The following is a 19817-nucleotide window of genomic DNA, read 5'->3' as shown; positions in this document are numbered from 1 at the left end:
TCAACTATGAGTCCCTGGTTGTCTGTTACCCGCCCGTGAAGCCAGCCCGGAGAAAACAACATAACCCTTCGAAAACAACAGCTGTCTGCTTGTCTTAGGAACAGGCTTGCAGCAACGCCATTCAAGGAGAGTCCCAGGAGAAAACCTGGAAGCTTCCATCAGTGGAAATCATCTAAAGCTCATGGGTCCTAAGGTGACACAATCATAGATGGTTTTCCTAGAGTGATGGGAACTGGTTTTCAGCTCTGGAGTCTTGCTCTGAGATGCAGGATTATGAAGAATGTGATGTTTGGGAAATTTAGGTTTAGTAGCTCTTTAAATGTTAAAGTAGCTATCTAAATGTTAAAGCAACAACTTACATGCCGTATGACAGAAATGGGGGTCTCTCTCTCCCTCTCCATCTCTCTCTCCCTCTCCTCACCTTCTCTCCTCCACCCCTCTTTTCCTTCCTGTGCCATAAAGATGAATAAGTCTTATAGGAAAAAAAATTAGAGGATTTGCTCCATCTAAACACTGTGGTAAAGCGATCCTGGAAGTAGCACCTGCTAGTCTATCTCTGTGAATCTGTTTCCATGGCATGGCCTTTTGGTCTCCACCAGTAAGAACATTCATCCATCTCCATGTCAGGAAATCCTGTGTAACTCTGGGAAAGGTTAAGTTGGCTGTCCAACATCAAACACCCATTAAGTGGCCAGATGAGAATGCAATGTTCTTCTGAGGTGCCATTTACAGTACATGTCCTTCTAGAAAAGGTTAGAGTTTCCTGGTTGAGTAGACTTCAGGGAATCAGATAAAGTGGACCATTTAATCATTGATCAGAATGCTTCTATAGTGGGATCGATGTTTAAAAGGGCTTTATTATTTTTATGAGTGTTTTCATCCAGTTAAAATCTGCACTGTTCTCTGAGGAGGTTATGTATATTTCAGAAAGGTTAAGTTATGTTCTTGAGGTCCGCTGGAAAGAAAAGCATTTCCCAGTCATAAGAAGCAACCATTTCAAAACAGGGAGGCATCTGGGAGACACGGAGGCATCTGGGAGACACTTAATCAATTGATTTTGAAAGTGAAGAAGATAACATGTGTTCAAGTTTATACACAGCGCTAATCCCCTAATTACTTTCTAAGTGGCTCCAGCAACTGGAGTGCAGACTCCACTACATGTTTCTTTACTCGAAAACATTGCTTTGCACTTGGCTTTTGAAATTTGGAGGTTCAAACTTCTTCTTTATCACAGGTGTGATTTCCTTTTCACTTGTATAAGTAAGTTATTCTGGCCTAGAACTGCTGATATCCTTTGGTGTCCTCTGTCCTTTTTTTTTTTTAGGTGCAACTTTTCTTCCCATGGTAGGTTTCTTATTTATTTATTTATTTATTTATTTATTCATTTATTGAGGGATTAACATTCTACAGTCGACAGTACATACAATAGTTTGTGTATGCATAGCATTTTCCAGTTTTCCACATAATAAACAGCCCACTAGGTCCTCTGCCATCATGTTCCAGGACCTGAATACTACCCCCTCTGTCTTAAGTCCATGAATATAACTGCTTTGTCATGGTCTTCCTCAGATAGAAAGAGTGAGACAAAGAGGCAGAGTGGTCTTCACGTGTCGTAACATGTGTGCTCAACAGGTGCCCTACCACCAGGCCCTGATGTCTCTCTCCCTCTCTATCGCCCCTTCTCTCAATTTCTCTCTGTCCTACCAAATAAACAGTGAACTTATATTTGATGGTGATGATGCATGAGGGCACTGAACTTGTTGATACCCCTGCTGAATAGACTCCCTGAGCCAGCTTTTTCATTGAGAGAAACAGAAAGATTCAAGAAGAGAGAGAGAGAGAGAGAGAGAGAGAGAGAGAGAGAGCAACCTGTATACTAGACTGAAGATAGCATACTTGAGATCACATTCTGGGCTAGACATGAAGTTTTGAAGGATGTTGTTTAACCTGTAACAATTATAAACAAAGAGAAATGCCGCAACACCCCTCCATCATCCAAGGAGCTCTCCTGGTGCTGTTATGGTGCTCTCATGTGCTGATGCGATCAAATGTAGGGCCTTGTGCATGCTAAGGAGTGTGGTCTACCAGCAGGACTACCTCCAGGGCCCAGGACATTGTCTGTTTCCTCTCACTTCCTAGGCGGAGGAAGTGGGACATGCATGTTGTGAAGAAGCCTAGTTCATTTTATTTCAGGATGTTTGAGTGTCCCCACTGCAGAAGTCTCCATCATGGTGGACTCTTCCCAGTAAGAGTAAGAGCTCTGAGCAATTTACCCACAACCATGATGCCCAGACTTATCCCCTCAAGCAGAAATTCAGAATAATTTTCTTTAAAAGTTGTCAGTGTCGGTTTGTTTGAGCTAAAGTGCAATTTGGTCAGAGCATCGTATAAATGTCCCAGGATCCTAGATAAGCCACAGTGAACCTTTTATAGGATATGTCTCCTGAGACAACCACAAAGTCACACTTGCAGCTTCCTCTTGCAGGGAAGACCACTGCAGGTCTCAAGAACAGACCCCCTTCTTCTTCTTCTAGCGTTTGCCCTTCTTCCGTAGCCAGTCAACAGCGTCAGGTTGAGCCTGATGTAAAGTTTCGAGACCTCCTTTGAATCTGGAGAGGTGGCAGTCGTTGACTATGTGGGTCATAGTCTGTCTGTAGCCGCAGGGGCAGTTCGGGTCATCTCTGGCTCCCCAGCGATGGAACATAGTGGCGCACCGGCCATGGCCTGTTCGATAGCGATTGAGGAGGGCCCAGTCATAACATGCTAGGTCAAAGCCGGGTTGACGCTCGCAGGGGTCTGTGATGAGGTGTTTGTTCTTTACCTCAGCTGACTGCCAACTCTGTTTCCAAGAGTCTGGAACAGAGAAGTTCAGTGTAGGCGTAGGAGACCAGATTAGATTATGAGACGTCAAGCGTTGGACAGGGTGGGCGAAGATCTCCGCGTATATTGGCAGGTCCGGTCGAGCGTAGACGTGGGAAATGAACTTAGATGATGCCGCATCCTGACAAATATCTGGCGGGGCGATGTTGCTAAGAACTGGCAGCCATGGAACCGGGGTGGAACGGATGGTTCCAGAAATTATCCTCATGGAGGAATATAATTTGGAATCGACCAAGTGGACATGGGGGCTGCGGAACCATACTGGGGCACAGTATTCTGCAGTGGAATACCATAATGCCAGAGATGATGATCATAGGGTGGAAGCGCTCGCGCCCCATGAGGAGCTGGCCAGTCTTGGAATGATGTTATTCCTCGTGCCCACCTTTGCTGCAGTTTTTATGAGATGTTCGTGAAATGACAGGGTGCGATCGAGAATAACGCCAAGATAGACTGGCTGGGCTTCATGCCGGATTCTCGTATCATCAAGTTGCACATTAAGCTCACATGAGGCCGAGGCATGGTGTAGATGGAAAACAGATGATACCGTTTTTGCAGTGCTAGGGATTAGTTGCCATTTTTTACAGTAATCAGATATCAGAGACATGTCTTTCGTGAGTGTTTCCTCGAGGATGTCAAACTTGGATGCCTGAGTTGCACAGCAGATGTTATCGGCGTAGATGAACTTCTTGAAGAAGTTTCTGGGAGGTCATTGATGTAAATGTTAAATAGTGTAGGAGCCAGAACAGAGCCCTGGGGGAGGCCACTTGAGACAAGTCTCCATCTGCTAGACTTGTCACCCAGATGCACCCGGAATCTTCTGTTTTGGAGAAGAAATGATATACTGTTGGCCACCCATGGAGGCAGGCATCTTGAGATCTTGACTAGGAGACCACAGTGCCAGACCGTGTCATAGGCTGCTGTGAGATCAACAAAGACAGCACCCGTCATTAAATTCTTCTGGAATCCATTTTCAATGTAAGTTGAGAGGGCCAGGACTTGTTCGCAGGTAGATCTTCCTGGGCGGAAACCAGCTTGGGCAGGTGATAGGAATTTCTCCTTAAGAGGAGAAATTCGTGACAGAAGCAGCCTCTCAAGGAGTTTGTAACACACGGAGAGGAGAGAAATTGGTCTATAGCTGGCGGCCAATGTTGGGTCTTTCTTTGGTTTCAAAACTGCTATTATCTTTGCACGACGCCAAATTTTGGGCATAGATTCGGATTCCAAGATGTGGGACAGGAATGAAGCGAGCCACTTCTTTGCCGCGGGGCCCAGGTAAAGAATGAGTTCTGGGGTGATGTTATCATAGCCAGCAGCCGTTCCCGGTTTAACCCTCTTCAAAGCGTCTTCCAGTTCAGACAGTGTAAAGGGAGAGAGTTTTGGAGATGGACAAGATAAACGGAAGTGGGATGACCATTCATGGGAAATTTCTCTTTTCCAGACTGGGTCGATCTTAGCACATCCAACTTGAGTTAGGTGATTGGCCACTGAGTTTGGGCATACGGGAGGATGGGAGACGGGAGAGGGTTGGCTACTGGCACCCAGACTATGAAGAAGCTTCCAGGCCTTCTTACTTGAGTGGGTGAATTTCAGACTTTCCGTGAGTTGTTGCCAGCGGGCTTGGCGTGCTGCATCCAAGGAGGCAGTGAGATGGTCGGCCACATCTGGGTCGCCCGACTCATCATACTGCTTTAGTAGTTGCTCGCATTCAGCATCAAGACAAGGTGTATAGTTAGCACGTTTCCCACGAGGAATAGCTTGGGAAGCTGCTTTGAAGATGGCTTGGCGGAAGCACCTGTAGGAATCTTCAGAGGGGATAGAGTTAATTGGAATTGCAGGAATAGATTTGTTGGTGACAAACCCCCTGAGCATCCCCATCTCTCCAGCAACTCTCTAGTCATCATCCGTGACTTTGCTATGGCTTAGGATGTTTGGTTTTAGGGCCACCATAACACATTGCCCATACAGGGTCTCTTTCTCCAGACATCTTCCTAAAATGAGTGAGGAAAACAGACTTGAATCTGTTTCCTTATCTTACTGAGTCTAGGCTGTTTGGGTTTATATAAAGTTCACTTGAAATCCCATGAAAGACTATTCAAAAAGTATTAAAATATGAGAGTGCTTTCTTCCCTTAATTTTAAAGCTGTGTACAAAAGTTATGGCAATTATGTGTTGATTGGAGTGGGGATTATGGGGCAGTTGACATTTAAACTCTTTCCTGGGCATGATATAACTACAGTTTTCTGTCTTCCAGTTATGTAGCCCTGATGCTATACTTGGTTCTATACTGTGGTTTCCTTAGTGAAAGAATGAGGACTCTGCTTATATATTTTTTTCAGCTCAGGTCCCATTACCCCAGTGCTGAGGTACACAGTTCCCTTTCAAGAATGACTGAGCCAAGACATTCCCCTTTTGTCCTCATCCCATCAGTAAAAGGGTAGGGAGAGATTCTGGGCTCTTCACACTTGTGAGGCTAACTGTGTCAGACTTACTGGATTATGTTTCAGATATCTGCTTCTGAAAGGTTTGAACCATCTCAAAAATAGGAGGCAGGTATCTACCATTGCAAATAAGGAGAAATTAGAGAAAAGTCAAATACCCCATAAGAGAGTGTCTAGAGAATGAAAAGCAAATATCTATTCCTGTGTGGAAAGTGCTGGTTCTAAGTTTTGAGTTTGTTAGTATAATAATTTACAATATATTTTTTTTCACCATTGATTCACTTAGGATTCATGCCTATGTGACTCCACTGCTACTGGTGGACTCTGCTTTAAACTGTTTCCCAGATAAAGGATGAGAGACTGAGAGGAAGAAAGAGATACCACAGCACACCTGCACCAAGCATGAGTTTCCTCCATGCATAGTGCTCCCAGGTGACTAGGCACTTTCACCTGCATTCTAATGGTTATAAAATGTTCACTGTACTCGATAAGCTATCACCTGTGCTCTCCAACCCTTTAAGCCCTTTAAGCCCTGTGCTCCTAAAGAAAGGGGCAGCCCCGTGGATATATAGATAGAAAGAAAAGATGTGCAGAGCCCATCCATTTGACAGCTGTGGACCGTCAGAAGAGTCTTCTTACCCTCTTCTTAATCAGAGAGACTTTAGCAGATATTTTTTGGGAATGTATATTCCTTAAGGGAATTCAGAAGTTTTTCTTACAAAGTAGTTAATGCAATTCCAAATTCCACCACCACCACTAATGTTAATATGAGTCATGGTAACAACACTAGTTGATTTATATTACAATTTAGTGTACCAACAATCATCTCATCCTATCATTGCAAAAACCTTTGAAATAGGTGCTGTTATTTTCTCTCTCTTTGGCCCTCAGACTATCTGAGTTATAGAGGCATCAAATAACCTGCCTGGAACTAACTGCCTTGTGAAGTTGAAACCAAGATTCACATACAATATTGTCAAAAGCCCCGATGTAAGCCACTGAATATTCTGTATTCTCTTTTCTCATGCTTCACTTCTGTGCTTCCAAAAGACTCATTAGGAAGAAGTGCTTAAAGATCTCAGAGCATGAGAGTAGGGCCCAAGAATTGGGCAGAACAAAAGAGAGGCTCAGGCAGAGAAGAGAAGCTGGGCTGAGGGAATTGTTCCAGCTGTTGGTTGGGCCTAGACCCTAGGGGTGGGGGGACAGGGATGTGGTAGGGGCCACACTTTTGGAATAAGGAGCATAAGCAAACAGGATTTGGGTAACAGATGATGTGGGCAAAATCATGCAGCACATGCATGAAATAAACAAGATAGCCCTCCATGTGACACTGAATGAACCTGAATCTTGTCCAGTACATTTGTAAGAGATTGCTTAGAAAATGGGTTTTGGTTTTGGGGAGCTCTGAGTGCAGAACTATAGGCAGAGTACAAAGAACCATGAAAAACTTGCTTGAAGTTGTGATTTCTGAGTTGTGGTGTATATACACAATGGAATACTACTCAGCTATATAATGATGAATCCACTTTCTATACCTCATCTTGGATGGAGCTTAAAGGAATCATGTAAGGTGAGATAAGTCAAAAAAGAAGGATGAATATGGAATTATGAGAAACTTAGAAACAAGAACAGAAATGGGAAACACCAAGCAGAAGTTGGACACCAAGCAACAAAGTAAAGGACTCTGGAGGTAGGGGCTACTTTCAGGTCCTGGTACATGATGGTGGAGGAGGAATTGGGCTGGGGGTGAGAGTATATTGCAGAAAAGAGAAACTTTACATATGTACCAACAACTGTATTTACTGTAAGCCATTAATCTTCCCCCAGTATATAGTTGATACTTCTTTCTAGTTTTGAAACCAAAGAAAAACCCAACACTGGCCGCCAGCTATAGACCAATTTCTCTTCTCTCCGTGTGTTACAAACTCCTTGAGAGGTTGCTTCTGTCACGAATTTCTCCTCTTAAGGAGAAATTCCTATCACCCGCCCAAGCTGGTTTCCGCCCAAGAAGATCTACCTGCTAACAAGCCCTGGCCCTCTCAACTTACATTGAAAATGGATTCCAGAAGAATTTAAAGATGGGTGCTGTCTTTGTTGATCTCACAGCAGCCTATGACACGGTCTGGCACTGTGGTCTCCTAGTCAAGATCTCAAGATGCCTGCCTCCATGGGTGGCCAACACTATATCGTTTCTTCTCCAAAACAGAAGATTCCGGGTGCATCTGGGTGACAAGTCTAGCAGATGGAGACTTGTCTCAAGTGGCCTACCCCAGGGCTCTGTTCTGGCTCCTACGCTATTTAATATTTACATCAATGAACTCCCAGAAACTTCTTCAAGGAAGTTCATCTATGCCGATAACATCTGCTGTGCAACTCAGGCATCCAAGTTTGACATCCTCGAGGAAACACTCATGAAAGACATGTCTCTGATATCTGATTACTGTAAAAAATGGCGACTAATCCCTAGCACTGCAAAAACGGTGTCATCTGTTTTCCATCTACACCATGCCTCGGCCTCGCGTGAGCTTAATGTGCAGCTTGGCGATACGAGAATCCGTCATGAAGCCCAGCCAGTCTATCTTGGCGTTACTCTCGATCACACCCTGTCATTTCATGAACATCTCATAAAAACTGCAGCAAAGGTGGGCGCAAGGAATAACATCATTGCCAGACTGGCCAGCTCCTCATGGGGCGCGAGCGCTTCCACACTATGATCATCATCTCTGGCATTATGCTATTCCACTGCAGAATACTGTGCCCCAGTATGGTTCCGTAGCCCCCATGTCCGCTTGGTCAATTCCAAATTATATTCCTCCATGAGGATAATTTCTGGAACCATCCGTTCCACCCCGGTTCCATGGCTGCCAGTTCTTAGCAACATCGCCCCGCCAGATATTTGTCGGGATGCGGCGTCATCTAAGTTCATTTTCCACGTCTACGCTTGACTGGACCTGCCAATATACGCGGATATCTTCGCCCACCTTGTCCAACGCTTGACGTCTCGTCACCCAATCTGGTCCCCTATGCCTACACTGAACTTCTCTGTTCCAGACTCTTGGAAACAGAGTTGGCAGTCAGCTGAGGTAAAGAACAAACACCTCATCACAGACCCCTGCAAGCATCAACCGGCTTTGACCTAGCACATTATGATTGGGCCCTCCTCAATCGCTATCAAACAGGCCATGGGTGGTGCGCCGCTATGTTCCATCGCTGGGGAGCCAGAGATGACCCGAACTGCCCCTGCGGCTACAGACAGTCTATGACCCACATAGTCAATGACTGCCACCTCTCCAGATTCAAAGGAGGTCTCGAAACTTTACATCAGGCTCAACCTGACGCTGTTGACTGGCTATGGAAGAAGGGCAAACGCTAGAAGAAGAAAGGGATTAATAGAAATATGGATCTCACATAAAATTAGGAATTGTGGGGAAAAGACAGCTGTCTCATCTCTAAACAGGCCTTTTCAACCACAGCTGGAAGACCTGTCTGTAGAGAACTCATTTGAGAGCCACCAAGACCAGTTCTGCCCAGCAGGCTGTTCATCCAGATCTTTCTTTCAGTTGAGGACAGTGATCTCAGGGAGAACTAGTGTTCCCAGCTCTGACTGACCTGCCATTTCCATGGACTCGTGGTCTACTGTCAGGATTGTACAATGTGCTTGAAGTCTGCAGTAGACTTTGGTAGTGAACTCTAGACAAGTAACCCTAAGACTAGAAAGACAAATGGATGTAGTCCTATAGTACCACCTCTAGATGTTTGCTGAAATGTTGCATTCCTTGTCATACTTGGTGAAATTTGAAAAGTATCCGTGTGACATAATAATAACTTTCATTAGAATGACAGCATTACACTTGGAGTATATTTTACATTAACATTTACATATACCACCTACTATTTTAAGAAAGCTATCAGCATCAGGGACCAGGATATATGTCAGCAGATTGAGCATGCACCTTCTATGTGTGCCAGGCCCTGGTTCAGTTGTGTTACCACAAGATAGCACCATGGGTAGCTCCTAAGGAACTCCATGGATCCTAGAGCTGTGGCTTTTCTCCTTTCTCAGCCTGTGGGTCTTTCTATCTCTACTCTGTCTCTCTGTCTCTGTGTCTCTCTCAATGAAATAAAAAATTAAAATTTGAGCAAGGAGGCCACTTTCTACTGGTATCCTGTATTCATGAAGCTCTAGGGAGGGATGGAGGGAGGGATAGAGAGGTGTGTGTGTGTGTAAAATAAACACATATCTTTGTGTTGTGAAAGAGGCTAATTTTAGTAGATTTCTTGACAGGAAATTGTTAAGGAGAATTAATTCTTAAACTTGTTCATTTCAGTCTCCAACCATGTATCAAGGTATTGTTCATTGTTTTTTATGTGATGTTTTATATAAATATATAAAGCATTGAACACTACAAACACTCAATATTGGACTAGCTTATGATCTTATTTTCAGGATAAATTTGTCCTTAGACTGTTTCAGGGAAGATTTGATTAGTATAACTATCAATAGTCAGTATGCAGTTAAAAAATAAACAATACTGCAGAAGAATAGTGAGAAATACCAGTAATGTGCATCTCTTCTGAAATACACTTGATTCATAGAAGCAGTTTACTAATCTGCCTCTCTAATTCATTTTAAAAAAGCATGATGTCAGTCATTCTTGCTCATTTAAAATTAAGTCGAGCAGAAGCAGGAGACAAGGAGTAAGGATGACACAAGGGAAAGGCATTCATTAGGGAGATGATGATGGTCACTGCATTCATGGTGCTTTACACCTGGGTATTGAAAGCTCTTCATTATGTGATCCTACACAAAGGACTCCACATGTTTTGGATCGGTTAGTCTTTTTCTTCTGGGACAATTAGAGGATCTGGCTGCAAAAATTACAGTAGAGCTCAGCACTAAGGGCTGGCACAAAAGCTCTGCGGGTGAATTCTGTGCCAGCTCAGAGTCTCCCAAGGCAGGCTTTTTTCCTTGGTCCTTACACCTGCGTTGTCTCCCCAGAAGTCCCCAGGTCAGTGCTTAGTCCTCCTGATCAACCTGGAAGAAGTTAAAGAAGAAGAGCAGAGACGGGAGCCAGCTAGCCATGGGGAAGGGAGGTCCACTAAGTGCCACCCCCACTGAGCATCTATTCAGCTGGACTGTGGTCCCGTAGGGCAGTTCTTGCAGTCCTCTGCTAGAGTCTCTGCTCTAAGCACAGGCACACAAGAGGAGATGGTAGGTGACCGCACTGCCCTCTACTGAACTCAACTTCCACTCAGAAGCTGTGTGGAAAGAATATTTAGATTTGAACTCCAAGAAAAACTGAAAAGCCCTTCCAATTTCCAAGTACTCCTGGGGTGGCTTTGAGTAGTGAAAAAATGGCAGAGTTTGACAGTGCCAAACACTGTTGAACTTAACAATAAAAAACAGAATATCAGATTCCCACAAGTGGGGTCAGAGTCCTGCACTGAGTGTTTGTTCAGATGTACTTAGGGAGCTTGCAGGGGGACTAGGGAACATAAGCCTGGCATAGACACCACTGGTGACCCAGACACTCCTGATAAAGTTGCAGGAGACCACATCTCAGGGACAGTTCTTACGAGTGACACCCACCTTCAAAGCTTTAGCTCCCGTTTCTGTCAAGAATATTTGAAAACCAAGAGTTTGTTTATACCCAGTCCCCAGAAACCTTCTCAGCTTCCTTCTGAAGCCATGGCCTTCCCATACTCCTATTTATTTAGATATTGTTTTGTTGGTGGTGGTGGAGAGGGGGAGAAGGAGGAGGAGGAGAAGAAGAAGAAAGAAGACGGAGGAGGAGGAAGAGAAGGGGAGGAGGAAGAAGGAGGAGGCGGTGGTGAAGAATGTGGGGGGGGCAGGTGGTGGAGTACCCAGTTAGGTGCACATATCACCAAGCTCAAGTGTTGGGTAGTATGCCACCTCCCCCTGGCTTCTGCTTAACCATATACCTATATAGGGATTTACTGATCCAAAGCTTTGGTCTATTTACATAAATCACTTTTACATTTACATAAAGCACTCCCTCCAGGGCATTGGTGGTTCAGTGATAGGATTCTCGCCTGTTCCGCCCCCTCCTTGTCACACTCTGATTTTCACCAGTCACTTTTCTCTCCACCCTCTCTATATCACATCTTGTTTCCACCCTACTTGGAGAGTATAAAAACAGCTGCTCTTCTGATTAAAGACACTTGGAAATTGCTTTCTGGCTCCGAGAGTTCCAGAGTGTATCTCCTGCGGAAGTTAGTGCGGCATGAGTTCCTGATCCCTCTCCCACGCAGCAGCCTAGATCTGCTCCAGTTGAGTTCTCTCCAAGCCAGAGAGCACTAGCTCGGGAAGAAGTACCCTCAGGCTATCTCGGCACTCAAGGACCCTGGTTCGAGCCCCGCTCCCCACCTGCAGAGGAAATGCTTCATGAGTGGTGAAGCAGGTCTGCAGGTGTCTCTCTTTCTCTCTGTGTCTCTGTCTTCCCTCCCTTCTCAATTTCTCTCTGTCTTGTCAAGTAAAAATAGAATGGAAAAAAATGGCCACCAAGAGCAGTGGATTCGTAGTGTAGACGCCAAGCTCCAGCGATAAAACTTGTGGGGGAAAAAAAAAGAGAGAGGCAGAAGAGGAGGAGGAAGAGGAGAGGAAGGAGAAGGGGGAGGAGGAGAAGGGGAAGGGGCAGGGGCAGGGACAGGGGCAGGGGAAGGGGAAGGAGGAGGAGAAAAAGAAGAAGGAGAACCAAAGTTTCTCAGTGCTGTAATACTCTTATGTGTTGTGCCAGAGGATTGAACCTGGGTCACATGCTTGCCAAGGCAGTTAACCTTTCAGGGAAGTTTTCTTTAATTTTTATTTTTTATTTATAAAAAGGAAACACTGACAAAACCATAGGACAAAAGGGGTACAACTCCACACAATTCCCACCACCTGTATCCCATCCCCTCCCTTGATAGCTTTCCTATTTTTTATGAAGCCTTCTGTTCTATTTATGTATTTATTATTATTTATTTATTCCATTTTGTTGCCTTGTTTTATTGTTGTAGTTATTATTGTTGTTGTTATTGATGTCATTGTAGGATAGGACAGAGAGAAATGGAGAGAGGAGGGGAAGACAGAGGGGGAGAGAAAGACAGACACCTGCAGACCTGCTTCACTGCCTGTGAAGCGACTCCCCTGCAGGTGGGGAGCCGGGAGCTAGAACCCAGATCCTTACGCCGGTCCTTGTGCTTTGCACCACGTGCACTTAACTGGATGCTATGGCCGACTGCATGCTTTCCTATTCTTTAACCCTCTAGGAGTATGACTACATACTCTATGCTACACCTGAGGAAAATGGGTCCTTATGGGGCAGCTTGGAATGTTCCTACTCATGAGCACAGAATGTGAGCTCAGATCTACAGGGATGCAGAGGTCACACAGGCTCCTAAGCTGAATATGGGCCCCAGATCACATCAAATCAATGGGGTTTACAGTCAACAATATTTATACCCCTTTCCCATATTTGGGAGCTACTCTCTTCCCTGATCCAGCTTTCTGGTCCTTTTTCCATCCATGATATCATCTCCCAGACACTAAGTTGGATCCACCTGTATATCAGATGTCAGGCTCAAGGAAGTTTTCTTACTGGTCCCATCACCCCCAGAAATTACAAGAGGTCTGGAGACTTCTTCATCACTGATGGCTTTTTCCATCTTTTATATACTTATCAGTTGGCAGGTGGACTCCTGTTTTGTGTTAAGGAACAGTGACTATGCTGTTTCCCTACTTAACTCTAGCTTCTCTGTTGCAGTCTCTACCCACCACCCCCCCCCCCATGCTATGTGAAGTCTTTCATGAATTCCACACTGCACTGCTCTCTCAGACCTTTTGGAAGCATGTGGCTTCATTCATTGCTGAACTTAAAGTCTGTTCACTGTCCAAAAACTTCATTAAACCAGGTGCCTTTCTAATCCCTCTGCTCTATCACAGATGTCCTTATTGTTATGCAAATGCTTACCAAGTCTCTGCCCTAGGACCTTTGTGCTGGTTCTTCTCTTCCTTCTCTCTCTCCCTCTCTCCCTCTCTCTCTCTCTCTAACTTGCTTTCTTGCTTGCTGTCTGTTTCCCTTCCTTTCTCCCTTCTTTCCTTTATTTTTGATAGCCTAGAATGTTCCCAGCTGTGACCATGGACTGAGAGCTCAGACTTACAGGGGTTCAAGTTACAAAGGCTCCTGCAATAAAGGTGAATATCCCTGAGCCCTAGGTCAGGGATATTGATTGATATGATAAACAGTTAACTGTATTTAGATATATTCTTAAAATTTGGGAATTACTTTCTGCCTTAATCCAGCTTTCTAATTCTGTTCTCAACTCTGACTGCATCTACCCAGACAATATTTTTACCGTATTTCCATGTTAACTATCAAGCTCAGGGAAAAAAAAAAATCACTAAAATAATGGGCCACAAGGAACATACCTACAGTAGACTTCCTAGCTTCTTCTGAAGGGTCAGACCCATAAAAAATAACAAATGTATACATATATGTGTGTGGTTACAAAGTTTCAGATATATTTTTCTGTCTTTGTAGGATTTACAGTACAGTTATTGACATATGGATAGAATTTTAAGTGCCAAATCTCTCAATTTTTCTTTTATTTATTTATTTTGGATAGAGTCAGAAAGAACTTGAGATGGAAGAGGAGACAGAGGCAGAGAGGGAAAGACAGACAACTGCAGCAGTGCTTCACCGCTCGTGAAGTAACCCCCCCACAGGTGGGAACCAGGGGTTTGAACACAGGTCTTTGCACATTAAGTAATGGGTGTGCTCAACCTAGTGTACCATCTCCTGGCCCTCATGGATATAATCTCTCATCTTCCTGTATTAAGTGTCCACAAAACATTCTCTCCTCCAATTTAGGTGCCTTTCCACCATCATGCTCTAGGACCCCATTACATACCCCCCCCCCACACACACACACCTCAGCCCTCTCCCATCTTCCCCAGAGTCCCATGCTTTGGTGCAATACACTATACCCTGTGCAGTTTTCACATTGCCAGCTTGAAATGTATACACACAAGCATATGGACTATTGTGCTTTATAAAGCAAAAGTGTCTTGATATTGAAAATTGTATCTTGTTCCGGTGTGAGTGTACAGTGATTAGACCACAGGACTCTCAGGAGTAATGCTTGAGGTTTCATTCCTGCCACCACATGTGCCTGGCAGCATGCTGTTCTCTCTCTCACACAGTCTCATAAAAATAAATGATTTTCTAAAAGGAAAGTTGATCTCACTCTGAGTGAGAATTATACCTTTTTTTTATACATTGTGTCATAGAAATGACATTTTTAGTCACCTTTTTCTGGCTCCTATTTCAGGCAATAAAAAGACCATAACCAGGTGATCAGAATATTATGCTGAAAAGCAATTATTTAACTGTCACTAGTGATTGAATGCTGTACTTGGCAGTCTCATGGTAACTCCTATTTCCATGTGGGCAAAGCCAGACTTGGTGTTACTCTCAGAACTGCCTGTTGTGTAGACTTTGGTCACACTTCCAGAGCCAGCTGCCAAAGCTGGAAATATTCCCCTTCTTTTCTTCCCCTCTTTATAATATCACAGTTCACTCCCCTGCTTGACCTATGGCTTGAGTATTTGCACGCTTCATTTCTTTTTGATAACTAATTAATTAATTAATTAACTTTGTTATCACTGGAGCTCACTGTCAAAACTACAAATCTGGGGTTTGGGCAGTAGCTCAGTGGGTCAAGTACACGTGGTGCCAAGTGCAAGGATCAGAGGAAGGATCCCGGTTGGAGCCCCCGGCTCCCCACGTGCAGGGGAGTCGCTTCCCAGGCAGTGAAGCAGGTCTGCAGGTGTCTGTCTTGCTCTCCCCCTCTCTGTCTTCCCTCCTCTCTCCATTTCTCTCTGTCCTATCCAACAAGAGTACATCACTTCCAACAACAACAAGGGCAACAAAGGGGGGAGCAAACTAAAAAAAAAAAATAGAACTACAAATCTACCACACCAGGCAGTCTTGTCTTTGCTTTCTCTCTCTCTTCCTCTTTCTCTCTCTCTCTCTTTCTTTCTTTCTTTCTTTTTTTCTTTCTTTCTTTCTTTCTCTTTCTCTCTTTCTCTCTTTCTTGCCTCCAGGGTTTTCCTGGGGCTGGGTCCCCACACTACTAATCCACTGCTCCTAGAAGCCATTTTTCCCCTTTTGTTGCCCTTGTTGTTTATTGTTGTTGTTGTTGTTATTGTCCACAGAGAGAATTGAGAGAGATGGGGAAGACAGAGAGGAGGAGAGAAAGACACCTGCAGACGTGCTTCACCGCTTGCAAAGCGACTCCCCTACAGGTGGGGAGCCAGGAGTTCGAACCAGGATCCTTACCAGTCCTTGGGCTTTGCGCCATGTGTGCTTAACCCATTGTACTACTGCCCGACCCCCTTCTTTTATCTTATTATTATTTGATAAGTCAGAGAAAAACTGAGAGGGGAGGGATATATATATATATATATATATATATATATATATATAGAGAGAGAGAGAGAGAGAGAGAGAGAGAGAGAGAGAGGGAGAGGGGGGGGGAGGAAGATAAGACATCTGCAGACCTAGTCTAGAAATTATGAAGTGTTCCCTCCTGCAGGTTGGGAGCAGGGACACAAACCCAGGTCCTTCCTTGCTCCTGATAACATGTGAGCTCACCCCAGTCCATCACTGCCTATCTCCCTGCCTGCTTTATTTCTCACAGTCTTAGTTAAATTCCATGTAGCTTGTGAGATTCCCGTGCTAGTTCACCTGTGAGTCCTTCCTCATTAAATGCTGCTATGAGGTGTGTGTATCCGAAGAGCCAGGCAATCATGATGCAAACTCTCTAATGTGAAACCGCTGGTTCAGTGATTAGCAAATCAGTAATGAGTCTAAACACAGAGGAAGACAGGAGAGTGCCCACTCCAACAGTGACTTAACTGTGACCACAGTCTCAACTCTGGCAGTGTCTATTATTTGGGGGAAGTTAAGTGTTCTTCTTCGGGTAAAGAGTCTCATGTAAAATAATGAATGAGTAATCCTCTGATTTTCCTTTCAACTCCTACGTCCAACGGTTTTCAGACTTCAAAAGTATTCTTTCATCATTCCAGAAAGAAGCAATCTTTGCAGGCATGCTCTTTAAGGGTTAATATAATAGCCAGGAAAATATTTGACAGTTCTTTCCCCTTGAGATGTCTTTTGTAGTTGTTTCACTTTGGGAATGTGTTGATAGATTTAAAATATTTAAATAGGGTTGGCTGAAAGAAGCAGTTTCTATCTTTTTGAGTGTGAGTTATTTGGAGAAATAGGAAAAATCAGATCTATCTCTGTCTCTATCTCCATCTCCATCCTATAAACTGGAGAACCAAGAGAATTAATGGTTTAAGCTTTTTGAGTGCAATTTTGATACGAAGGGCAGAAAATATTTCTTTCTCCCTAGTCCTTCAGCAGATGGGACTCAAATGGGGAGGGCTTTGTGAGTCTTATTTTTCTAAATATTTTTTCTTGATTTATTGGATAGAGACAGAAATCAAGAAAGGGGAAGATAGCGAGTGCAAAATACAGAGAGACACCTGCAACACTACTTCACCACTTTTGAAGCTTTCCTCCTCTGCAGGTGGGTACGGGAGGCTTGAACCTGGGTCCTTGCCATTGTAACATGTGTGTTTAATTATGTGTTCCATCACCCAGCCTTGTGATTCTACTGAAATACCTTCGCAGTCACCCCAGACTCACATATCATCAAATATTTGGACACCCCATTGGTAATGTCATATGACAATAGCCACTATATTGTGATGTCAGCAAGTCAAACTGACTCCCTGTCCAAAGCTCTCAGAATCCTGTGATGTGTGCTGTGTTTCAAGACAAGTGTTCTGCTCACAGGGCAGTTCCCTTCATTTACCTGTTTCTAAACAAATGGCTTATTGGAAAAAATTGCCTAAGAAGATATTTGTGAGGCACTCTTAGCTTCATGCTATGCTCTAGTTTCCATTGTAGTTTATCACCCAATGTCCATCGCATCAACATGGGATAGAAGTACTTAACATTTCTAGTAATATAGTATCCACATATTGCTGCTCCTCTTTGTACTAACTAGGATGCTTACCATGTTACCATTGCCACAACATCGAGCTTAACATACACACACCGCGTCTAGAACATCCTCCGCTGGAGGGCAGAGACCTTTGCTCCCTTGCCCCCACATTTATAGAATAGTCTCTCCTGACAAGTTATTAGCCTGTATTCAATAAAGAAAGGTTCCATTTAGGGATGGGGGAGACAGCTTAATGATTATGCAAAATGCCCATCTGAGCTCCCAAGATCAATCCCCAGCACCACCATAAACCAGAATTGAACAGTGCTCTGGTATCTATTTCTCAAATAAAAGAAACTATTTTTATTTATTATATTTTATTTTTTCACCAGAGCACTGTTCAACTTGGGTTTATGGTGGTGCAGGGGATTGAACCTGGGACTTCGGAGCCTTAGGCATGAGAGTCTCTTTGCCTATTATGCTCTCCACCCCTACCCAAGGAACTTTATTTTCCCTCCAGGGTTATTGCTGGGCTCGGTGCCTGCACCATGAATCCACCACTTCCTGGAGGCCCTTGTTTCCCCCTTTTGTTGCCCTTGTTGTTGTAGCCTTGTTGTGGTTATTATTATTACCATTGTTGTTGATGTTGCTCGTTGTTGGATAGGACAGAGAGAAATGGAGAGAGGAGGGGAAGACAGAGAGGGGGAGAGAAAGATAGACACCTGCAGACCTACTTCACCGCCTGTGAAGCGACTCCCCTGCAGGTGGGGAGCGGGGGCCTCGAACCGGGATCCTTATGCCGGTCTTTGCGCTTTGCGCCATGTGTGCTTAACCCACTGCACCACCGCCCAACCCCTGGAACTATTTTTGAAAAGGTTCTGTTTAATGTCTCCAATGCCTCTGAGACAGAGGCCGCCTTCATTCTCACGCCACCAGCAGCAGACCCATGAGGGGAGTAACTCTAGCACAGTCTCTTTGGGATAAACAATTATCCTCTCCCTCTGTCACAGAACTTGCAATTATTTCTTCTGTGCATGTGAGTAACCTGGGACAGCTCCTCTAGTGCAGCATGGTGTGGTGACTGTGGTATGTTGACAACAGTACTCTGTCCAAGGGCATCACTCCCAGGGCAAGCTCTGCTCTTGTGATGGCTGAGTGAAGGAGAGAAGGTGGACACACAGGTTTCCCGCTCTGCTCTTGTGATGGCTGAGTGAAGGAGAGAAGGTGGACACACAGGTTTCCCATGACATGTGTCAAGCATGGCCCACTGCCCCTCCCCACCTAATTCATTCATTAATATGAGTCTTCTGCACCAACTCAAAGTCAAGGCAAGAGTCTTGTTCCCATCTACGATTTTATGTGGAAATTGGTAACAGAGAGTGGGGGAAATGGAGCCAGAGACTCAATCCACTTAGAAGTCAAGGCCACCAGAGGCCATTAAAGTCACAGAAGTGGTGAGACCTAGAACTGAGACCTGCCGCCACCCAGTTTCAGACACACCACCACATAAATATGCTGGATGTCCAGTGGTACTACTGCTGATAACTGCATCACCACTATCCTTTTCCTCTCACAGTGAGTTTGGTACCAAATAAAAGGATTAAGTGGAAACAGAACCAATCTATCACCTTGTTCAGAGTAGGGATCTTCCAGCTGCAGAGGATTTAATTAAAAGTTGATGATTTAATAGGCAGTCTGCATCTAGTGTTTACTCTGGAGGGGGAGATTCAATTTAGAATTGGGTTCCAAATTTCATTCTGGAACAGCATCCTTGTCATCATCAGGCAGATTTGTCCCAAAGGAGGTGGGTATGTCCCTGACTTGGGAACACAGCCTCCAACAGACAAGAATAGCTCAGAAGCAAGAGCAGAGAGTGCTGTGTGATCTGCTTCTTTGTCAGGCTGGACAGGGAGCTGCAGATTTTCACTGGCCTCTTTTTCCACTGCACCTGCCAATGGCTCCTAACATCTCTGCCTTTTTGGTAGGACAGCCCATTTATGCTCATCGTGCAGTGTGACTGCATTTCTCTGCAAACTGCAGGAAAGACTGGGTCCTTGTGCAGAGTTCAAATCTCCAGCAAACAAGAGGTGAGGGCTTGTGTTGACAGCAGAGATGGGCTTGCCTCTGAAGGGGCACCGGTCCCTGAGCATCCCTCCCTCCCCCTCTGACGTTTGACTCCCCTTCAGTGTGCCTGGCACACGCCAGCTGCTGGCAGGAGTCACAGGCCCTGAGCTGTTCCTTCTTGGTGGTGTAGAGCTTCTTCTTCACCGGGAAGGTCGTGGTCTAGTGTAGTTAGTTGGGTGTGCAGAGAGAGCTTGATCAAAGTGTGCTCCCACCAAGCAGCAGAAATCCTCTGAGCTTCCTCCTAAATCACTTTATTGGGAGTTAATGGTTTACAGGTCATTGGTTGACACATGGGGACAATTTCTTTCCTTTTTTTTTTAAAAAAAGATTTTATTTATTTATTCATGAGAAACATAGAAG

Source organism: Erinaceus europaeus, chromosome 21 (assembly GCF_950295315.1).
Source record: "Erinaceus europaeus chromosome 21, mEriEur2.1, whole genome shotgun sequence".
NCBI lineage: Eukaryota > Metazoa > Chordata > Mammalia > Eulipotyphla > Erinaceidae > Erinaceus > Erinaceus europaeus.
This window is presented reverse-complemented; position numbering follows the sequence as displayed.